General features: G+C 42.9%; 1 long non-coding RNA gene and 1 pseudogene across 1 annotated transcript in view; both read right to left on the bottom strand.

The window, feature by feature from the left end:
* LOC115067298 overlaps positions 1-21,943 on the bottom strand; it is a 118,877-nt gene that overhangs the window by 11,813 nt on the left and 85,121 nt on the right. The window contains exon 3 of the long non-coding RNA XR_003846724.1: positions 19,350-19,437. This is a non-coding gene — a long non-coding RNA (uncharacterized LOC115067298). The remainder of the gene's footprint in view (positions 1-19,349; positions 19,438-21,943) is intronic.
* LOC103748201 lies at positions 2,963-3,870 on the bottom strand (annotated as a pseudogene).

Genomic DNA, 21,943 nt, shown 5'->3' with positions numbered 1-21,943 from the left:
GCAGACATCAATTGCTCAGGAAACAAGGGCAAGAATTAACAAATGGGACCTCATTAAACTAAAAAGCTTCTGTACATCAAAGGAGGTAACCAGGGAAGTGAAGAGAAACCCCACAGAATGGGAGAAAATCTTCACCAGAGAAACATCTGAAAGAGGTTTAATATCCAGAATATATAACAAACTCAAAAAACAGGGAATCAAGATAAGAAGTAACCCAATTAAAAGATGGGCTAAGGAGCTGAACAGAGAGTTCTCAAAAGAAGAAGTAAAGATGCCTACGAAGCACCTTAAAAGATGTTCAACATCACTAATATTTGGGGAAATGCAAATTAAAACCACTTTAAGATTTCATCTTACCCCAGTCAGGCTGGCTAAGATCAAGAGAACAAATGATACCAAATGTTGGAGAGGATGTGGGGAAAGAAGAATGCTAATACACTGCTGGTGGGGCTGCAAACTGGTTCAACCCCTATGGAAAGAAGTGTGGAGAACTCTTAAAAAACTACAAATGAACCTACCATTTGACCCAGTTATACCACTCCTTGGCATCTACCCAAAGAACTCATCCTATTGCAGAGACACTTGTACATCCATGTTTGTTGCTGCTCTTTTCACAATAGTTAAGAGATGGAAGCAACCTAAGTGTCCCTGAATTGACCAATGGATAATGAAAATGTGGTTCATTTATATGATGGAATTTTACTCAGCAGTAAAGAAAGATGAGATGATGAAATTTGCAGGTAAATGGATGAACTAGAAACTGTTATAGTAAGTGAATTAACACAGACTCAGAAAAAAAAATTGTCATACATTCTCCCTCATGTGGATCCTAGAACCAAATCTTGATAAGTGAGTATGTATCCAGAAATAACTATAGGAACCAGGGTAATGGAAAGGAACCATGGAGGTAAAGGAAAAGAAAGAACCTGAAAGAGAAGAACAGTAGGAAACAGGCGTTAATAAGGGAGATATGGATAAAAATTGGGTTAGTTTAAGGGAGGGTGGAGGGAAGGGACCTAGGAACCTAGGGGATAAAGGGGAAAAAGGAGCTAAAGAGAGGTAGGACCACAGGAGAAGGGTATTATTAAGGGAGAAAGGGGAAAACGGGGGTACCTTAATTGGGGAAACCATGATGGAGGGGTTAGACAATGTGAGAGATAAATAATGCCTAGCTAGTTTTAAAAACCAGAGGGAACCATATTACTCCAACAACCTACTGACAAATTATATATAGCAGATCAAGAAATATATGTCTAGGTAAGGCTTATCCGAGAAGAATTGGTCTTTGACCAACATTTATCTACATGACACACAATAATTAAAAGTCCTAGACTGGTGGAACTAACCTTCTTGGATGTTTAACAAACATACTTTGAGGTCTATACTAATTTGGTCAGAGGGACATAAAGATAGTTTTTGCTCCTTGCCCTCCTAGGTTGACTAGTTCCAGGGGACTATGAGGATCTCCCAAAATGTCCTGTAATTGTGGTGGGTCACCCATCCTCTTGATCAAGGAGGCCGAGGAGACCCCACCAGATGGACATGAACCAGTGTCCAGTCTACAAAGAAGAGTGTCAACACAGAGGAAACATTTCCTCCAAGCTTCCAAACAAAGCCAGCCATGGTCCAGTAGGACCTTTGACTTATCTTCACATAGGTGGAACAGGTAAAAGAACGGAGCCAGGGGCTCCTCCCAAGCCCATGTGACCCCTGAGGAACAGAGCCTCAAACGGCCTTAAGAGTAAAAATAAATTCGTTTATCTGGGCCAACTGTGTGCCCTTAAACACCCAAAAGGAAAGTATAACCAAGATCAAAGGGGCCAATATAATTTTTTAAGAGTCCATATGTACAGCTAAAGGCTAGATAACAAGCAACAATGCCAGATAGGAGATACGTTCTTTTGAGTTTTTGGCCTGGGTGACCCAAGGGACTCCCAGATAGTAACCCAGCACAGAACTGGGAAAATAAACAGCAGACCCCAATCTTATCTAAAGGAATATTGACAACTGATTGCTGCTAGGTGAGGAACAGCTGACCTTCCTAAAACAAAGACCCCTAGATAGGCTGATTAGGTTCACCAGATGGACAAGTAATGGGGAATGGCTGGGGTGCTGACAACACAGCAGACAGTAGTGGGGATATCAGAGTATAAGGACTCTAGTAGGGGGAGGGAGGCTATGGGAGGGTGCCATCTGGGAAGTGGGTGTTAGTTGAATAAGATGGTTTGGGATGTTCTGTGTGATATACACACACAGAAAAAAATCAACAAATTTTTAATAATGTATTATATTTGAGGAGGAAGCATAAAGTTTACATCATTTTAATTAGTAGAGGTGATGAACATTATCTTTGAAATCTACCCGATGACTTGATAGACATACACAGGCACCAAGGATCCAAGTGCAAACGATTATGACTAGTAATAATCAGATACATACAGATTAGACAGGCATGTGTCAACATCTCAGTGTTAATAGCAAAAACAATGAGTCTTTCTGTAAGAAACAGTATATTTTAGAATGAAATGGAGATCTTTTTTAAAGGTTAAAAACTCATTCAACTTTATGTCTTACAAGGCTTATACTGAGTTCAATATTGTATAACTGTATTGATTCAACAGCAAACCTAGAAATTTTATAGCCACTTTTGAAGGAGCTGTGTCTTTGCTCTGGAAACTGTTATTGGGCGTGTTAAAGCTGTAATGATATGCTTCTTCTAAAAAATATATTTAAAAAAATGTTTACTGTAGGAAACAGCATATCTTGAAATGGAGCTCTTCTTTAAAAGGTAAAAACTCATTCAGTTTTATATCTTACAGGGTTTATACTGAGTTCAATATTGTATAACTGTATTAATTCAACTGTGAACCTAAAAATTTACATCCACTTTTTATTTTTTATTTTTGCTTGTTCAATAAGTTTACTGTCTTTATGAAAAAAAAAATCTTCATAGAAAATTGCGTTAGCTCTCAGCAGTCCGTTCCTGAGCTCTGAGAAGCTTGCCTTCTTTTGAGCTACCTGGTCTTTCTTCTGGGCAAGGGACATTTTAGGATGGTTCCACCTTTTTTTCTTAACTTCTCTCTTAGGCTTCTTCTTGTAGACTGAGTTATCTTGTATAGCAGCACGGGCTTTCTTATATATCTCCGCCATCATGTCTGGGGTTACACTGTTCTTTATGTACTGAGAGAACTGTTTCTTGTATGCATCTTCATCTTCTATCAGGTATCGCATGTAGTCTGCCACGTTCTGACCCATGATGTGCTTCCAATGGACTTCTGCATTGAACTCCTTGCTTTCAGACTCATAACCAGGGAATCGTTTGGTACTGTGAGGGATAGACAAGCCTCCATCCACAGCTCCCTTCAGGGCCCCAAAAACTTTATTGCCAGTTGTAGTGCAGGCAAGACCTGCATCTAGATAGCAAATGAAGTCACCAGGTTGACCATCAATGCTTTCCACATTGTATTCATCTCTGGTCACCTCCACTTGGCCTTCATAGATCTTGTCCATGCCAAACCTATCGAGAAGCCTGCAGACCAGCAGCAGAGCAGTGCAACAGGCTGCAGCATAATTTGTCAGGCCCACTTTCACACCGTATTTTGGTAGTTCATGTGCATATGCTGTGCAGACTATCATATCCCCTTCTATACCAGCATAAGCAATCTGACAGATGATGTCTCTGTTAGTTACACGAACTATCATCCTGTATTTGGGTATGTTGTACTTATTTTCGTCTTGGATCACCAATCATTTACGAGCATAGTAGTCAGTTTTACCCTCTCATCATCGTCTTCTAAATTTCACTTGGTATCTCTTAAAGTAGGTGTTATTCCTGACAACTTTCACAAACCCCATCCTGCGGAACAGAGATCTGCGACTGTGGCTTCACACAGACCTTACATCCACTTTTGAAAGAGTTGTATCCTTGCTCTGGAGTGTGTTACTGAATATGTTAAAGCTGTAATGAAATGCTTCTTCTAATCATGTGGTTATTAAATTAATGAGTTTTATTTGAGGAAGAAGCATAAAAATTTGCTTCATGTTAATTAATAGATGTGTAACACATTACCATTGAAATCTACCTGATGACTTTATATCCATGCTCAGGTGCCAAGGAGCTCAGAAATAACTGACTGTGATTAATAATAATCAGATATATAGAGATTAGAAACGCATGTGCAAACATCTTAGTGTCAATTGCATTAAAAATGAATTTTTCTATATGAAACTGTGTATTTTAATAATGAAATGGAGATCTTTTTTAAAGGTTAAAACCTCATTTAATTTTATGTCTTAAAGGGTTTATACTGAGTACAATATTGTATAACTGTATTAATTCAACTGTAAACCTAAAAATTTACAGCCAATTTTGAAACAGATGCATCTTAGCTCTGGAAATTGTTATTGAATATGTTAATGCTGTTGTCATGAAATGCTTCTTCTAATTATGTGGTTATTAAATAAATAATTTTTTAAAAAGACAAAGCTCATAATGAAAGAAATTCTGACAACTTTATAGATTTGAATAACTTTTGACACAGTAATTCTACTTTTTGGGGGGGTCTTTTTGAGACAGGGTCTCCCTGTAGCCCCAGCTGTCCTGGAACTCACTATGTAGACCAGGCTGGCCTTGAACTCACAGAGATCTGCCTGCCTCTGCCTCCTGAGTGCTGGGATTAAAGGCGCGCGCCACCACGCCCGGCCCTGAGTAATTCTACTTTTAAGCGTTTGTCCCTAAGGAAAATCATCATGGCTAAAGATATGCACATTTGAATGTTCCACTACACGTTGTTTATAAAAGGAAAAGATTGGAAATAGCCCTGCTATCTAAACAGTGAAGGCGGCTTGGATGCTGGGGCAGATCACAGGGAGCAACTGCAGCATCAAGGGTGGAAGAAAACCCAAAACGCTGAGATGCTCGTGAGACACTGGGGCAAATGGTATAGACAGCACGAACTGACTCCAAATCTGTGTACACAGCTACATCTCATCTTTAGACACTTTTAACCAAAAGGTTGAGATGCATTCTGCATAGTATCAGAGTATAGGCCATTTTTATTTTCCCCTTTATGGGTTTCTGCCTTTTTGTAATTAGAATATTTGACTTTTTCAATTAAAAAGTTCTCTGCTGAAACACACCCAAGAATCGTTTTTAAGCCATCAATCAGGAAACAAACAACTTGAAATCAACAAGTTAAGAACCAACCACACATCAAATAAGATAAAGTAGTTTCAATTGTTCCAAGTGAGACGTCTAATTAATCCTCTATGCCTTTTGTAAGACCACAGAATCTGAGTTCATGCAGATGAGGTAAGTGCATTCCAAAACTGTTGGACCGGGACAACATTCTAAAATCATAACTTACTCTTGCCCTCAGGAGAGAAGAAAATAAACTCCCTCCCTTATTTTTCTAAGAGAAAATCATGCATTTTGAAGCAAGGTGAGAAGGATGAAACCAGATTTCACAGGGCAGAGTTTTGACTTTGGACTTGGATGGTTCCATTCCCTAGTGACGCCATGTTATAAGCCTGTGGAATCAAATTGTCAAAGAAAGGATAGTGATATTCTTGAAGAGTAAATGCTGTTTACAAGCAGTAAAATACTGGTGTGTAATGATAAGAAAAAGTTCAAAAACCAAGAGGGGATCTATAGATCCTCAGTGTATGGTACAGTTCTTTAAAAGCTAGAAAATCCAGGGGTTGGAGAGATGGCTCAGTGGTTAAGAACAGTGGCTGCTCTTGCAGAGGACCCAGGTTCGAATCCCAGCACCCTCACAGCAGCTAACAACCGCGTGTAACTGCACTTCCGGGTAATCTGACACCGCCCTCTGACTTCCATGAGCATTGCACAACACAGGTGCACAATATACATGCAGGAAAAACACTCATACACATAAAATAATAAAGAATAATAAACAATTTTTAAATGAGCTGGAAAATCCATTCTGATGTGCATGCACACACACACACACACACACACACACACACACACACACCTGGCATACATCAGCGTGCTTAGTACTAGCTTAGTAACATTGCCTCTTTCATAACCCCTGTTTGACCATACATCCTTACCCTGAAATATTTCCCCTCAGTGAGGCCAGCGCAAAATATCTAGATCACAGAGCTAACACTGTTGGGATAGCGCACCTCAAGGATAGGGAAAGGGAGGCCCATGAGAGAAGTGCAAACAGAGCACTGACAAATGCTCCAGGAGTGTCTCTTCTCTCTACCTCTGGAGAGAGCCTCCCTGGACAGCCCTTGTCTCTAGTGGAGATGAATGAAACACTATGGGAAAATCTGTTAAATATTCCACATGCTGAAAATGTCTATTTTGTGTATCCCAGTACTTTGGCAAGCGAGGAAGATAGTCTCTCCACCTGTTCACAGATTTCTATTACAATCTGATGAACTGTTTGTCCTGCAACAGAATTACCTGCAACAGAAGGTGTCCCATTACAGTGGGCCCATGTGTCCTCAAGGGACACAGCCCAAGACTCAGAGTAGATGCCTGAACCTACATACAGCACGAACCCAACTTACACTTAGCTTTTCCTATATGTGCATGCCTGTACTAAAGCTGAATGAACAGATTAGGGACAGTCAGAAATTAGTAATCACTCAGCATAGAATTCAGTGAGCTCAGCACACATTTTTTTTTCTTATTAAGTCAAAAGCACCCACTTTTTCATTCAAAGGGAGTTCTTTGGGGCTGTTATACACATTGTTGCTGGGCTGCTTTTGTGCTTTGTGGGCATTAAGTGGTAAAATACAGGTTACTGAACCACAAACACCATGATGCTGCAGTAGTGGATCTGATAACTGAGATGGCAGGTAGCATATACCATGTGGATACTGTGAACAAAGGGGTGGTTTGCATGCTAAGCCTCAGAGCAGAGTGGCTCAAAATTTTATCACACCATTCAAAATGGTGTACAGTTCAGTTTGACAAATTTCTGGAATTTTTCCATTAGCATGTCTAAACTGCTCTAACCACAAGTAGATAAAATTTCAGAAAGTCAAATTGTGATAGAAAGAATATTTTTGTGGTTTTTTTCAGGATTCTGACAATCGACCTAAGGTGACTTTGACATAGTATACAGTAAGAATTCCATTTTTTGTGTATAATTTTTAACATGATAATGGGGTTTTTAAGAAATATATTCTTTGTTGACTTTTAATCATCCTGGAGTTTTTCTTCCCATGGTTTGTGCCTTCCCTACCAAATCACAGCATGCTCAGATGGCTGGAGCACAATCGACCATTTCATTTTGCAAGGGATGTGCTTACAACCTTTCCTAACTATAACTCCCAAGGAAGGGAGTGCTCTGCTTTCTTCTAGTGACAATGTGGCCAAACCTAAATAGGGAAGTTCCTACAAGCCATACTATGCACAGAAGGTAAGTTCCAGAAGGCCCTTGGGGGAATCTGATGATAATTTGTCCAGTGCAGAGATACTAAAACATCACAGCTAGCAAATGTTTGCAGAGTGGTGCACAGGTATAAGGGTTTTAGTCCTTCAGGTTGATATGAAGAAATGGCACAGGGGAAAGCCTATTGCCGGAGCACAAGAGAGAATTCCGGGGGCTGGAGAGATGGCTTAGCAGTTAAGAGTACTGACTGCTCTTGCAGAGGACCTGGGTTCAATTCCCAGCACCCACATGGTGGCTACAAACCGTCCTTAACTCCAGTTCCAGGGGAATCCGAGGCCCTCTTCTGACTTCGGCGGCATTACACAACACAGGTGCACTCACATATATGCAGGCAATACACTCATACACAGAAAATAAAAATAAAAATATATTTTTTAAAATTTTTAAAAGAGAGAATTCCAAAAGACAAATGCTCTTCTGTGTCCGTTTGTCCAAAACCAAGATGTCAGCAGTTAATGACCAGATTGGTTTGGGAAGCAGCAACCGCCAAGTGTAAATTGTTTCAAAAGAATTTAACTGAAAGAATAAGATTTATTGTATTGTATTGTCTGATACATGATGCTTGCCATGTTGGGCTAGAAATCTATATTACACCATTTATACAGGGATTTATGTAACTTTTAAGTGACTTTTTATATATTTGCAAGCACCGGTTCACCCTTTTTTGCATATGGTCTGCATGGACAGTACATGTGTTGAAGCAAAGAAAAATGAATGTCTGCCTTCAGAAAGCAAACATCCCTGAACATTCGGCCACACAGCTGGAGAAAGTGCTGAAAAAGGGTAAGCTGTTATATTAGTCACTTTTCTGTTGCTGTGATAGAAACACTGATCCAAGCAATTTATAGAAGGAAGGGTTTATTTGAGCTTACAGTTCCAGGGTAATTACAGTCCAGCATGACAGGGAGGCATGGTGGCTGGAGGTGGCTGGAGCAGGAGCAGCAGAAGTGAAGCTCTCACATCATCATGCAGGCACAGGAAGCAAGAGACCGACTGAAGATCCGGCAAGGCTTAAGAGCTCTGTAAGGCCACCCTCAGTGACTTGCTTCCTCCAGGATAGCCACACCTTCTAAAACCTCCCAAAACAGTGCCATAATCTGGGGACAAAATGTCCAAAAACTTGGAGCCTATGGGGGACATTTTCAGTCAAACCATCACAGCTGTGAACCTGACTCTCTCAGCCAACCTAAAAGGTCCCATCTGGAAAGCCCCCACAAGAAGTTCAAAGATGGCTGGTAAGTAAAGACAGCAAGAAGCAGACCCACTGGGAGCCAAAGCCTGGGGGTCATGTTCACTGCCTTCTACCTCATATGCAGTAGAGTCAAGCAATACCAAGATCTTTTCTGTAAACAGCTTCCATTCTGCATCTCAGAATGGAAGGCCAGCATGGGTGGCTGGATCCTTCCCTCACTAGGGATGCCAAGCCTGGATATGTGGCATAGGGTAAGACCTGGGCCATAATAACAACCTCTCACTCTTCCCTACCTAATTTTTCTCACATAGCAGAGACATTAACAGGTTCCACACCTCTGTCTATAAGTGAATTCCCCCATCACGTCAGTGGACACATGCAAGCTCGTTAGAGGACAGGCTTTCACTGGATGCTTCTTTTTAAAGTATTATAAATTGATAGTATTTATGTGTCCCAGGAAAACCATAGCCAGTACATGACACATTGCTTCAAATGGGTGCTGTCCCACAAGAATCCCTTCCAGAGTCTGAGCCATAAAAAGGAATGTGGTCCTGTGATTTGCAGGAGCATAGATGGAACTGAAGGACATTGTGCTAAGTGAAATAAGTCAGGCCCAGAAAGACAAAGCACCACATGATCTCACTCAGATGGATCTAGAATAGCTGAGCTCACAGACGCTAAGGTCAGAATTGTGGTTAGCAGAGGCTGAGGGGGTGGACAGGAAGATTGTCAGTGGGTATTGTTAGAGTTAGGAGAAATAAGAGCTGGTGTTTCATTGCACAGTAGCGTGACTGTGGACAGCAGTAATGTGCTATATATTCCACAAAAGCTAAAAGAAAGGGATTTGAATGTCTTCACCACCAAAAAATGATAAATTTTTGAGGAGAAAGATATGTTAACCCTGATTTGATTACGGCATATACATGCATTAAAATTTCACATAACCCATAAATTTCAATTTGATGTGTCAATTAAAAAAATGTTTTAATACTGAGGTAAGGGTGTAGCTAGGGAGTGAGATGTGTCTCCAGCTCTGGATGCCTGTGTCTCCCTCATGTCCAGTCCTCCCTCTCCAGGGGAATCGTGAACTACCACAGACAGACTAATTTAGTCAAATAGGCTCAGAAAACATCAAGTCAGAGAGGCATGAGCACACTGCATGTGGAAGGTTCTGAGACTTGCAGAGGTGTTTGCTTGTTTGTTTGTTTGTTTGTTTTAAAAACCCATTAGCCTTTGCTGGATTCTTTCATCCCTCAAAGTACACCTTGCACTTTGTTGATTCATATTTTACCCCTGAGTAAAATCCAGTCCTGAAGGAGCCAAGTATCTTAAGCCAAAGTGTTTGGGCTTCTTGTGAAATTGTGTGGGAAGGGACTAGCTTCTGTTGAGGGTTTTTTTTTTTTTTTAATAGAAGTATAGAGCGTATTATTCTGTGTACTGTGGAGCTGTGTCAAGGAAGGCCCTGACTTCATCGCACAGGCTTCCTCCATGAAAACCCGACATGGAAATCTGTCCAACTTCACTTCCAGTAAGAACTGCTCTTTTCCTAAGAGCACTGGTTTGGGGTATGGGGGCGCGCACAGGGAGATAACTCAGCAGTTAAAAGTGCTTGCCACAGGAGCTTAGTGACTTAAGTTCAATGCCTAGAATCCATGTAATGGAAGGAGAGAATCAACTCTGAAAAGTTGTCCTCTGACCTCCACATGAGTCAGTCCTCTTGTGGATAGTATTTCCTTCATTGCTTTGGCCACCACTAAGCTCACAGTCAAATCTGTAGCTTAACTTTAGAAATTGCAAAGGTATTGAAGGCATGAGTCTCCCTCTGTTTTTTATATTCCACCTGTTTCTCTTATTTCTTTATGCAGGCTGTCCCCTTCTTTTGTGTGTTCATAATAAAGTATCTTGAGTGATGTAAACATAGATTCATAGATGGTTCATCCCTTCTTTCACTCCACAAAGATAGTGGACATCAGAGGCACATGTAGCTCACAGCATGGAAGACACTTGATCACACATAGGAGGCTCAGCACCCTACCTGTGCCAGGCAGGAAGACTTTCACATTTTTATGTAGTTTTCATTTTATACTTTTCTCAGATTGCAGTTTTCCTGAAATTATTTGTTTGGTTATAAGTCAACAAAGAAAGGTGTTTACATATTCCTTGCCATAGTCTGAGTTTATTTGGCTCCTACCCACTCTCCTAATTAAAAAAAAAAAGCAGGCCCCTTACCTGAAGAGCTCTGCAGCCAGTCCGGCCTTTCCTCCCTCTGTCAGTTGCTGGCAACTTCTGGCACACCTGGACAGGAATCCACAGGCTGAAGCCAGCACTCCTCCCACTCCTGCCTGAGTCTGGGCTGTGGCCTCTTTATCTCAGAACTGGTCTATACCAAGGCTAGAGGGTCAGTCTGAACTTCTTTGTTAGCATGAGAAACTAGAGCTGCCAGACCTCTGCAGTCTGTGCATTGAACCAACTGTAGATCAAAACAATTGAGGAAAAAAATGACAATTGTACTGAATAGGTTTAGACCTTTCCACACTCTAAGCATAGAGTATAGCAAGTATTTACAGAACATTTATGTCGCATTGGGTATTATCAGAAAATTGGTCAAAGCATGTAGGAGGTGTGCAGGCTCCGTGGAAGTCTTGTGCCATTTACCTAAGCGACCTGAGCACTGAGGATCTGGGGTCTGCAGATGTTCTGGAACCAATGCCTTTTGAATCCATCCTTGCTGACACCAGGTTGGATCTTTCCATTCATAACCTCATTTAAGGGGTGAAGAACTCTCCACTTTTGCCAGCAAGACAGTCAAGACCCAGAGTTAAGAAACTCGTTTTGAGTTTCATATTCCCCTCCACCCCTCCGTAAGCAACAGTGAGCGGAGGGCAGTGAGCTGAGGGCAGTGAGCTGAGGGCAGTGAGAGGCTAAGTGCCAGGAGGTCACCTGGGAATGCTTTCAACAGTCCTGCTCCATCAGCTTCTCTCCTTCATCCTAGACCACTCCTTTCTTTGCCTTCCCTGAGGCAGCTCTGGCCCTCCTCTTGTCCCTGACCTTCAGATCAGGTGTGTCCTTCTTGCATCTCAGCCTCTCCTTCCCAGCATCAGGTCATTGGTCTTCCTCACAATTTCTGCTTGACGTTAACCAGTCCTCAAGGGAGAGGGAAGTGTGACCAACGACTCCTCAGGAAGGTTACTATGGCGACCCTCCATACCCTTCTGTCAGAAAAAGTTACTTGTATGAGTAGTGCCTGTATATATTTAAGTGTACCACATGCATTCAATGTCCACGGAGGTCAGAAGAAGGCATTGGATCCCCTGGAACTGGAGTTCCTGGTAGTTGTTAGCCACCATTTGGTTGCTGGGAACTGAACCCAGAGCAAGAACAGCCAGTGCCCTTAACCCCTGAGCCATCTCTCTGGCCCCAAGAAGCATTTTGAAATGAGATCTCAGAGAGGCATAGCCATGTGTTGACTCAAATAAAATTTCAAGCAGAAAATTCAGGCATCAAGTAGAGGTGGGAGGAACAACCCCAACTGCAGCAGACTTCCTGGTACCCCAGCTCCCCTCCTTCCTGCAGTGGGAAAGCCATGAGCCACAGTGTAGTCAGACAGTAGGTAACTTTGTGCCCTCCACTCAAGACAAGGAATAGAGCTGTCACTGATAGAGGATAGCCTGTAAGTAGATCTGCAAGTCAGGACTGCTGGGAATGTGCATTGAGAGTAGCTGCCCTCACTAGACTACCTTGAATCAAACTGGGATAGACCCAACTGCCCACCAATACTTTCCTCCAACAGGGGTCATCAGAAAGTCTCATCCTTTGCCAGACCCTGTGGCTCATCCAGTCCTGATACATGCAGGCAGCCTCAGGCTGCGCACCAAAACTCCCTCACTCTCTAGTGGAAAGGAAAGCCAGATGCCTTCTGGCCCAGTTCCAGCCAGACCCCTGCTAAGACTTTGAAAATGGGCCATCTTCCATCAGCTGGGGGCAGTGGGCCACCAAAGTGGAAAAGAACCTCTGTGCAGAAAGGAAAAGGGGGTTCCAGCAGACCTCTCTGAAGGTGTCTGATAGCCTCTGCTCGAAGTTTGTCTAGCCTACCCATCCATGCCAAGTCTTAGACTGTGAGGGGTCAAATGCAAGACTGAAAACAGAAAATATGTGTCCGTGCTCACTTCTCAAGGGGAGACTACACACCAGTTTATGGACTTTTCTTCCATAGTCATCGAGATGTTTGGCCTGGCCCAGATTGCACATTCTCCTTGCAGAGGGAAATCACCTGGCCTCAGAGGCCCATGCCACTCTGCCCTGGGCCATTAATTGTTTCCAGGAAATGATAGTGTTCCCATCCCTGGGACACAGAATGAACCAACACTCTCTCTTTAGAGCTTAACCTCTGACACACTTTGCGGGTAGAAAAATCTGCGTGCTTGATCGGAGGATTTTGTTTTGATTTTTAAGTTGCATCTCTATAAATTCACAAAATTGTGAGAAAATCCCATTGTCTTGAATTCCTTGACTAGATGGACTTCTACGCCCAGTGACTCACTCTAATTAAGATTTCACGGAGTCGTAGTTAGGAGCAGCTGGGAAAAGATACGGCCTGTCTCAGGCCGAGCTGATGGAGAACCATTAGAAAAGAAGGGTGCCCCCAGGGTCACCTGCTCCTTTAACCCAAATCCACTTAAGCATCAGGATAGAAAGATGAGTAAGTTTCCCAGGCTCATCAGCTATCAGTCACCTTCCATCACTCTAACAAAATGCCCGAGATAATCAGCTCACAAAGAGGAGACTTGTTCTGGCTCACAGTCTCAGTCCATGATTGACTGGCATCTTTACTTCAAGCTGCTCACAACAGGACAAGCCACTCACCTTACAGCAGCTGAGAAGCAGAGGGAGAGGAGGCGAGGTTTCAAAAATCCCTTCTGAAGCCATGCCCCCAGTGACCTAACGTCATCCCACTACGCTGCCCTTAAATCTTGAACCAAACTCCCACACCCCAATGGCACTAGTGGCTGGGGACCAAGCCTCTAACACTGGCCTTTGAGAAGCATTGCAAATCCAAACTGTAACATCAGTCTTGGCCTTCCAAGAGCTACTTCAAGGCTAATGAATGAGACAGATATAGAGATATTTTCTTTTTTAAGTCACTGCATGGAGCTAGAGAGATGGCTCAGCAGTTTAGAGCACTTCAAGCTTTACCAGAGGACATGTTGGGTGACTCACAACCAACTGTAACTCCAGATCTGATGCCCTCTTCTGGTCTTCATGGGACTTGCACTCACATGCACATACCCACATAGACACACACATATGCCCATAATTTAAAAAATAATAATTTTTAAGTATACTGCAAGCTGAGCAACCCTAATCCAAAAATCCAAAATCCAAAAATCACTCACAAATCCAGAACTTTCTGAGCACCAATGTGATGACACAATGGAAAAATCCTACACCTGACCTCAAGTCAGTCAAAACTCAGACTCACTGAAAGTAGTGTCAAGTTACCCCAGGCTATGCATGCATATGTGTGTATGTGAAATATGAAGTCTGTGTTTAGACTTGGACCTCATCCCCAAGTATTTCCTAGTATATTTGTAACTACTCAAAAATCTAAAGAGCATTCCCAAGTCTGAAACACCTCCAGAGCCAAGCATTTCAGGTGAGACACTCACCGTATTATACCTAGCATGCACCCTGAGGGGAAAGTGAGCAGGACGGTGAGGAAGCTCAGGAAGGAAGCAGTCCAATGAGATGTTCGTATGGCACCTTCCCTGCCACAAGTGTCCATCCCAGACAGGCCAAGGCCGAGCCTCGCTCCCTCTTCCTGTCAGGGTCTCGGAGTTGCTGCTGCTCACCTCCCTCAGGTCCCATTCTCCCTGGGTTAAGAGAATGATGGGAGCGGACACTGGAGCCATTAGCAAGAATAAGCATGGCTAAAGAAGGGAAATCCGGTCTCCAGAGTTTTCACTGGGCCTTCAGAACGCTTTTAACGTTTTTAATTAGTGCCATCATTTAAAAATTAGACTATTTCACATAAGAATTATCTTGAATTTATTTCCCTTCTTGTGAACAACTGGAAGATAGAGTGACCCTGAGCCCATACACCAGCACAGCAAGCCAGAGCTGAGTAGGAGCTTCCCCTATCGGACAGCTATGTACCAGTCAGCCTTTACTGTGTGACAAGATGATCACTGACCAGCTAGGATTCCAGGTGTTGCTGTGAGCTGGGCTGAGGAAAAGGAATAGCTCCTCCGTTGATCTTACCTCAGTGTGTTCCACAGTGCGGTCAGAGGCTGATGCATTGGTGGGCAGGGTTACCCAATTCTCTTCACATGCCCGATCCAGCTGACTAGCCCAGGCTTCTTCTCAAGAGGGCTCTCCCGTCAGCTGGAAGAGGCAAGGCCCAGGAGGCAAGCACTTTCTGGCCTCTGTCTACATGACTTTTACTGTCTTGTTGGTTAAGGCAAGATGTAACACCAGCTCAGTCCCAAGTGTAAGGAAATGGACTTTCCTCTTAATAGAAGCTGCAAAGACTCTAGTTATTTTTTTTATACATGCTCTGAAGCTCACCTTAATTTTTATTAATACAACCCAGAAACTGAAGGTCAGTTGACATTACATTTTGAGCTTGAGCCACTGATTTTCTCAGAACTGGTCTTCCTCAATGCCAGTCTGGGATCCCGTAGACATCTAAGTAAGGAGTCAAACATAACTCTTCTATTCTGTGATTCAGAGATGAGCTTCCTGCTCCTGCGCAGTGAAATGAGATTCCATGAGAACTAAGGCCCAGCCAAGCAGCAGGTGAAGGCTGTGCCTAAAGATGCCAAGGGCAGGTCAGAATGGCCAGGATTCAAGATGGCAGTCAGCAAAGCAGAGGACTGGACAGCAAAGAGCACCTCAGTGACACTGAGACAGACCCGAGTCTGAGGTGAGAGAGGCATTATCACAGAGGTAAGAACACGGCACAGTGCAAAGTTTGTCAGACGACTCAGAGAACTCACCAAGAGAATGGGTTGCAGATGAGAAGGCTTGGGGCTCAGCTGGTAAAAGTGCTTGCTACCCAAGCATGAAGACCTGAGTCCCAGAACCCACATAAAAGGTGCAGCCATGGTGGACACTTGCAGTTCCAGCACTGGGGAGGCAGAGAGAGGCAGATCCCTAGGGCTCATTGGCCTACTTGGTGAATTTCAGGCCAGTGAGAGAGACTGTCTCAAAAAACAAATGGAGAGGGTACAAGGAAAGACACCCAAGGTTGACCTCAGGCCCCCACACACCTGTGCACACATGTGCACATACACAGACACACAGAAAAGAGAAAGGTGCCTTTTCACAAGCAGTTTACACCACACTCCAGCAGAGGTCAGAGGCAGTGGGAGGGCCAAGTCCATCAAGTACAAGACAGCAACAATGTCCACTCTGAATGCTACAGGGCAGGTGGGAGACCCAAAGGATTACAAAACAGGATGTTCCAGGGATAAAACACAGCCTCCATGAGCAGAGGCTCCAGCAGTAAGTCCAAACATCCTCTGATGGTACCTGGAGATGATAGAGGAGGGCACAGTACATAGGGACGAAGACAAATTCTATCAGAACTAACCAGTAGCACCTGTTAAGATGGAGACAGGTGTTCCTCCCCCTTTCCATGAGAACCAGCTGGCTTTTGTTCCTAGGTACCAAAGTGTGTCTAAAGTCAGGATCTTCAAAGATCATATGTGCTGCAACTCAAATGTTAAAAAGTACATCTCAGTAAACAACACAACATCCTCTCTGAGGCATAATGCCCAACTCACAGTGGCTCAACTGACAAAGTTTTAACTTTCTAGCACTGTGAAAAGAATAGACATTGAGTACAAATGTGCTTTGAATTTTGAACTTTGGCCTTTTCTCAGGCTAGGGGCACACAGCATGATACTACCTCCAGATACTGGCCAATAGCCACAAGCCACAGCTCCTAATCAGCTGTGCCATCACAAGGGCAGACAGCCAAGACCCCAGAGTGTGCTGTGGAGCTCGGCGGAGGCTTTGAGTATACTAGACATATCCAATGTGTGTTCAACTTAAGATGCTTTCAGTGGGTTACTGAGGTTCATCTGTAGTCTTGACAGTCAATCTAAATGAAACTTCTAGGTTATAGTAACTAACAGGGATTTAAAAAAAAAAAAACAGGAAAGAGCACCATGAAGCTCAGAATGAGGGAATTTGTACAACGTGACTGGCCTAATCCCTTATCATAAGCCATTAGAAGGGGGAGCAGTAGACCATTCTAGAATAAGACAGACTGAAGAAGTATATCACAAAAAAACATTTGGAAATAATTAGGGAAATTACAACACGGATGTTCCCGTTTTCTCCTCTGTTGCTGGGATAAAACACTAACTAAAAGCAATGTAGAGAAGGAAAGAGTTTATTTGGCTTACAGCCCACAGTCCATCATTGAGGGAAGCCAAGAGGGGACCTCAAATCAGAGACCACAGCAGAAGGAAGCTTACTAGTTTGCTTCTGCTGGCTTGCTCAACTTTCTTATATAGCCCAGGCCACATGCCTGGGGATGGCACCACCCACAGTGGGCTGGGCCTTCCTACATCAATTAGCGATCAAGAAAATGCCCCACAGACATGTATACAGGCCAGTGTGATGGAAGAAATTTCTCAGGTGAGGTTCCCTCTTCGCAGGTGTCAAGTTGACAACTGAAGCTGCCTATAACAACAGATTCTTAGATAACATTAGAAAGTATTTCTGGGGTGGAGAGATGGCTCAGCAGTTAAGAACACTGGTTGTTCTTACGGAAGACCCAGGTTTGAATCCCAGCACCTACATGGCAGCTAACAACTGTCCGTAACTCCAGTCCCAGGGGATCCAACAGCCTCTTCTAACCTCCGCAGGCATTGCACAATACGGGTACAGTTACCTACATGCAGACAATATACACATACACATAAAATAAAAATAATAAATTAAAAAAACTTTTAATTATAAAAAAAAGAAAGTACCCATTTCTTAGCCATGATATGTTGTGTACATATAAGACAATATTCTTCATTTAGGAAGCATGTGATGAGGTATGTATGGTCTGTGTCACTTACTAAAATACAGCCTTTGTGCTCTAAGCTCACCCTCCTATAAAGTTGGCCCCTAGCTTCCAAAGGTTCTCTATCTGTGAATTCAGCCAGGTGAAGACTGACCATGCATCTACACTGAACATGTACAGGGTTTTTTTCCTGGTTATTATTCCCTAAACAATACAATACAGCAACTATCTATATCATATTATATTTATACTCTGTTTGGTGTAAGAAGTAATCTAGAGCAGATTTAAAGCACATGGGTGTGTGGGTTACCTATAAATGCTACATCATTTCATACAAAAGCGACTGGAGCATTTGCAGACACTGCTGTCTGCAGAAAGAGCTAGCACCATACCTCAGGGACACCAAGGATAGACATGCTTGACCCTGCACCATCAGACCTGGACCTGTAAGCCATACTGCAGATTCTGCTAAAGAGGATGCTGGAGGGACATTCCAGTCTAGAGGAAGACTTGCTGCTTCCTGCCCACCTCTCATTCCCTTTCTATACCAGCAGTACCAACTTTCCCCGGCAGCAGCAATGCTTTTCTGGAGCAACAGCTGAATCCAGCTGCTCAATGAGTCCCAGCCCCCAAGCTCTGGGATGATCGCCAGCTGAGCAGTCAGCCCACCCCCACCCCAGCACCAGGGGCCACGTCTACAGTAACATGGAGCCTCTCTTCTGAGTATCTAGTTTTCCTCATTCCAGCCTCTTACCCTTATTCCCCCAGCCCTAGGGATGCTAACCATTTTTCCTAAAAATTACTTCCTTCTTGATTTTTTAGGGTTCTCTTTCACTTTGCTAAATATCTGGGTTATAGCCTTATGCCTAACTAACAAGTCATTACAGCTGCACCCCAACTCCAGCCCCACTCACAGTATATAGTTCCAGTTACCTGAAGGCAATAACAGTCTGAAAATATCAATATTTGTCTAAGTTCACTCAAGAAATACCTGTTTGTCACCTAGATGTTATTATAGTATATTGCTATAATTGTTCTATTTTATTATTAGTCATTGTTAATCTCTTACTGGACCTTATTTATAAATTTAACTTTGTCATAGGCATGTATGTGTAGGAAAAAAAAAGTCTGTGCTGGGTTCAGTTCTATCCACGGTTTTGGGTTTCAACTAGGGACCTTGGAATGTAGCCTTCACAGATAAAGGGGCACCACTGCATAGTAAATTCTTTCCACTCAAATAACATGTATAGTTTCTGCCTCTAACATAGGTGAAATATACCACAGTATTTGAAACATGTTTTTTAAAAGTTTAGCCAAAAGAAATATATAGATACATAAATATCCATACATACATATACAATACACATGTACATAAATGTATATTGTGGAAAAGGAAATGGATAGTGTTGAACAAGGTGTGGATAGGTGACCCAGTACTGCATCACTGGAGTAGGCCTTCAGCTCTTCTGAGTTAAAATGTTCTCATGCTAAAATGTTGAAAAGATAGACAATAAGAAGGGCAATGCCCATTTCTCTGCTAGGTGTGCTGTTGGTATAAAACTGAGATACTGGTTTGCCATTTTCCTGAGTGCATCTGCTATCCAAAAGTCCCCTCACTCAGTGCAAGCTTCAGGTGGATGTGTACCATGAGTCGGTATTCACGTGGGAAGCTGGCCTGCAGCCCACCATCAGAGTCACTAACCTGGTAAGATTCCAGCCTGGGAGATGCCAGGAGCCTTCCTCAAATCTTCACTTTTGTCTAAGATGAAGTGCGCATCCTACAAACGGCCCTGGAAAATGCCATAGGTTTTGGTTTTGGGTTTTTTGTTTGTTTGTTTGTTTGTTTTGGTCTTTTTGAGACAGTGTCTCCCTGTAGCCCCAGCTGTCCTGAACTCACTATGCAGAACAGGCTGGCCTTGAACTCAAACTCACAGAGATCCGCCTGCCTCTGCCTCTCAAGTGCTAGGATTAAAGGTGTGTGCCACCACGCCCGGCCCAAAATCCCATAGTTTTGATGGAACAGGCAGTTCTAGGTCTGTGGTGGTGACCCTGCATACCACTTTTGCAGGACTCCACCAAGACCCCACCCACCTTCACTGTACTGTCCAAATGGTTCCTTTCAAGCCTTTGACTGGGGTGACATGATCCTCTCATTTGGTCCCACTCCCAATACTGTGTTGTGTTGGGTTTCCACCAGTGACCCTTATGCCATTGGTGCTCCTCCTGCACAGGCTGCTCCATTGCTGAATGGCAGTTTTGGTGAGCTGAGTTGGTCATACTTCTTTTTTTTAATTTTTGTTTATTTTATGTATATGAGTGTTTTCCCTGCATGCATGTAGAAGCACTGCATGTATGTAATGCCCATGGAGGCCAGAAGAGGGCATTGGAGCCCCCAGAACTGGAATTATGGACAGTTGTTAGCTGACATGTAGGTGCTGGGAGCTGAATCTGGGTTCTCTGCAAGAGCAGCCAGTGCTCTTAACCACTGAGCCATCACTCCACTCCCTGGTATCACTTCTTTAACAAAAATATTTGGGCCAGGCATAGTGGTGCAGATATGTAAGGCCAGAATTTGGGAGGTTATGACAGGAGGAACCTAGGTTGGAGGCCAGCCTGAGCTACATAAATGAGTTCCAGACCAGCCTGGGATACAAAATTAGACCTTGTCTAAAAAAAAAAAAAAAAGCATCATTATTTCATGCCAGGTGAAATTTTACTCAGACAAGAAACTGTCAGTGTGAATTATAATCTGACCTTCAAAAGAGGGCCATTCAGTCCTCTCCCATCTCTGGAGGTTTTGTTGCAAAGACTGGCATAGAGAAGATGGCAAAAAAGAAGAAGCTCCAAACAAAACCCAGCAACAGGCTGTCCTGGGAAACTGGGCGTGCACATCTGCCTGGTCTCAGCTGTCTGTGGTGTGCTTCATCCCTTCCCATATCTGAACTGCATGTGCACTGAGCATGTGTAGATCTTTTTGCCTCATCATTATTCCCTAAACAACCTAGAATAACAATCATTTATACAGCATTTTATAAATAATCTAGTGATGATCGCAAGTATATGGGAGAATGTACAAATATCGTACCATTTTATAAAAATGACTTGATATCTAAAGGATCCCTGAACCTATTTCCCCACAGATACCAAGGGAATAACTACAGTAAGTTATAGTCCACCAAAGCCCTAGAATCCAAGGATCCATAATAAATAGATAAACAAACACATGGGGAGAAGACAGAGTTCAACTTAAAACACAATGTCAAGCCAACTGGTATACCTGGAGGAATTGCTATGGCAGAAAAAAAGTCATTATTTTTCAATTGTAATAACAATTGGCTTGATCAAGAATTAGCCAAAGAGTAGAAAATGTTGATGAGAAGGAAGCTATTTACATAGTCTTCAGTGACTTCCAACAGACTCCATGTTAATTGCAAAAAGAAAAACAGTGACTATATAGTACCAAGTCAGACACCTAATATAACCTTCAACAGAATCAAAATTAGCTTTGTCAATGAGGGGCTGGTAGCCTTAATGACAGTGCAGACATGGTGCTGAGGACTCCTTGCCCACAGGAATTCCTGGCTGGAATGTGCACCTTTAATCATCAATCCACTCAGAAAACATCAGAAAACCCCAAATAAAAGGCTCCAATTTCATTAAAGGTTGTCAAATTCTTCAGTATCATGAAATATAAAGACTATAAAATATTCCATATTAATAGATCTAGGAACATGAAAACTAAGTGCAATACCCGATCTAGTTGGATCCTAGATTTGAAAGAAGAGTGTTATGAAGGACATCATTGACCAATTGACCGAGCGGACTATAAACAGCAGTTAGCTGAGCATGCTGCCTTGCACCTGCAATCCCTCTACTTGAGAAGCTAAGGCAGGAGGAGGCCAACCTGAGCTATGTACTAAGTTTCAGGCAAGCCTGGGCTACATATTGGGGCACTTCTCAGACATTAGGCTTAAGTCCATATAAAAAGTTATTTAGAAAATTCTTTCTCGTTGATGATTTTGTTCCTAATCAGAAAGCGCTGCTCAGATGTAAGACTTCAAATCTTGGTCTCCAATACTGTAGTGCCCACCTGTAGCTAAGGGAGACAACCAGCTATTGTTCTGAAATGATGGATAAATTTGTTTTCTCCCCCATCTAGAACCCTTTGAGGTTCTAGATTCTAACCACTGATTCTAACCACTCCAACAGCTATCAAAATACCTGAAAGCAAATCCTGAATCCATCACTCTAGAGTCCAGCCTTGGAAGACAAAAGAAAAATGAGGAGGAACCCAAT

This window comes from Nannospalax galili, unplaced genomic scaffold (assembly GCF_000622305.1).
Source record: "Nannospalax galili isolate Female #2095 unplaced genomic scaffold, S.galili_v1.0 scaffold104, whole genome shotgun sequence".
Lineage (NCBI taxonomy): Eukaryota > Metazoa > Chordata > Mammalia > Rodentia > Spalacidae > Nannospalax > Nannospalax galili.
The sequence above is the reverse complement of the archived record's forward strand: the minus strand, read 5'-3'. Positions and strand labels throughout refer to the sequence as shown.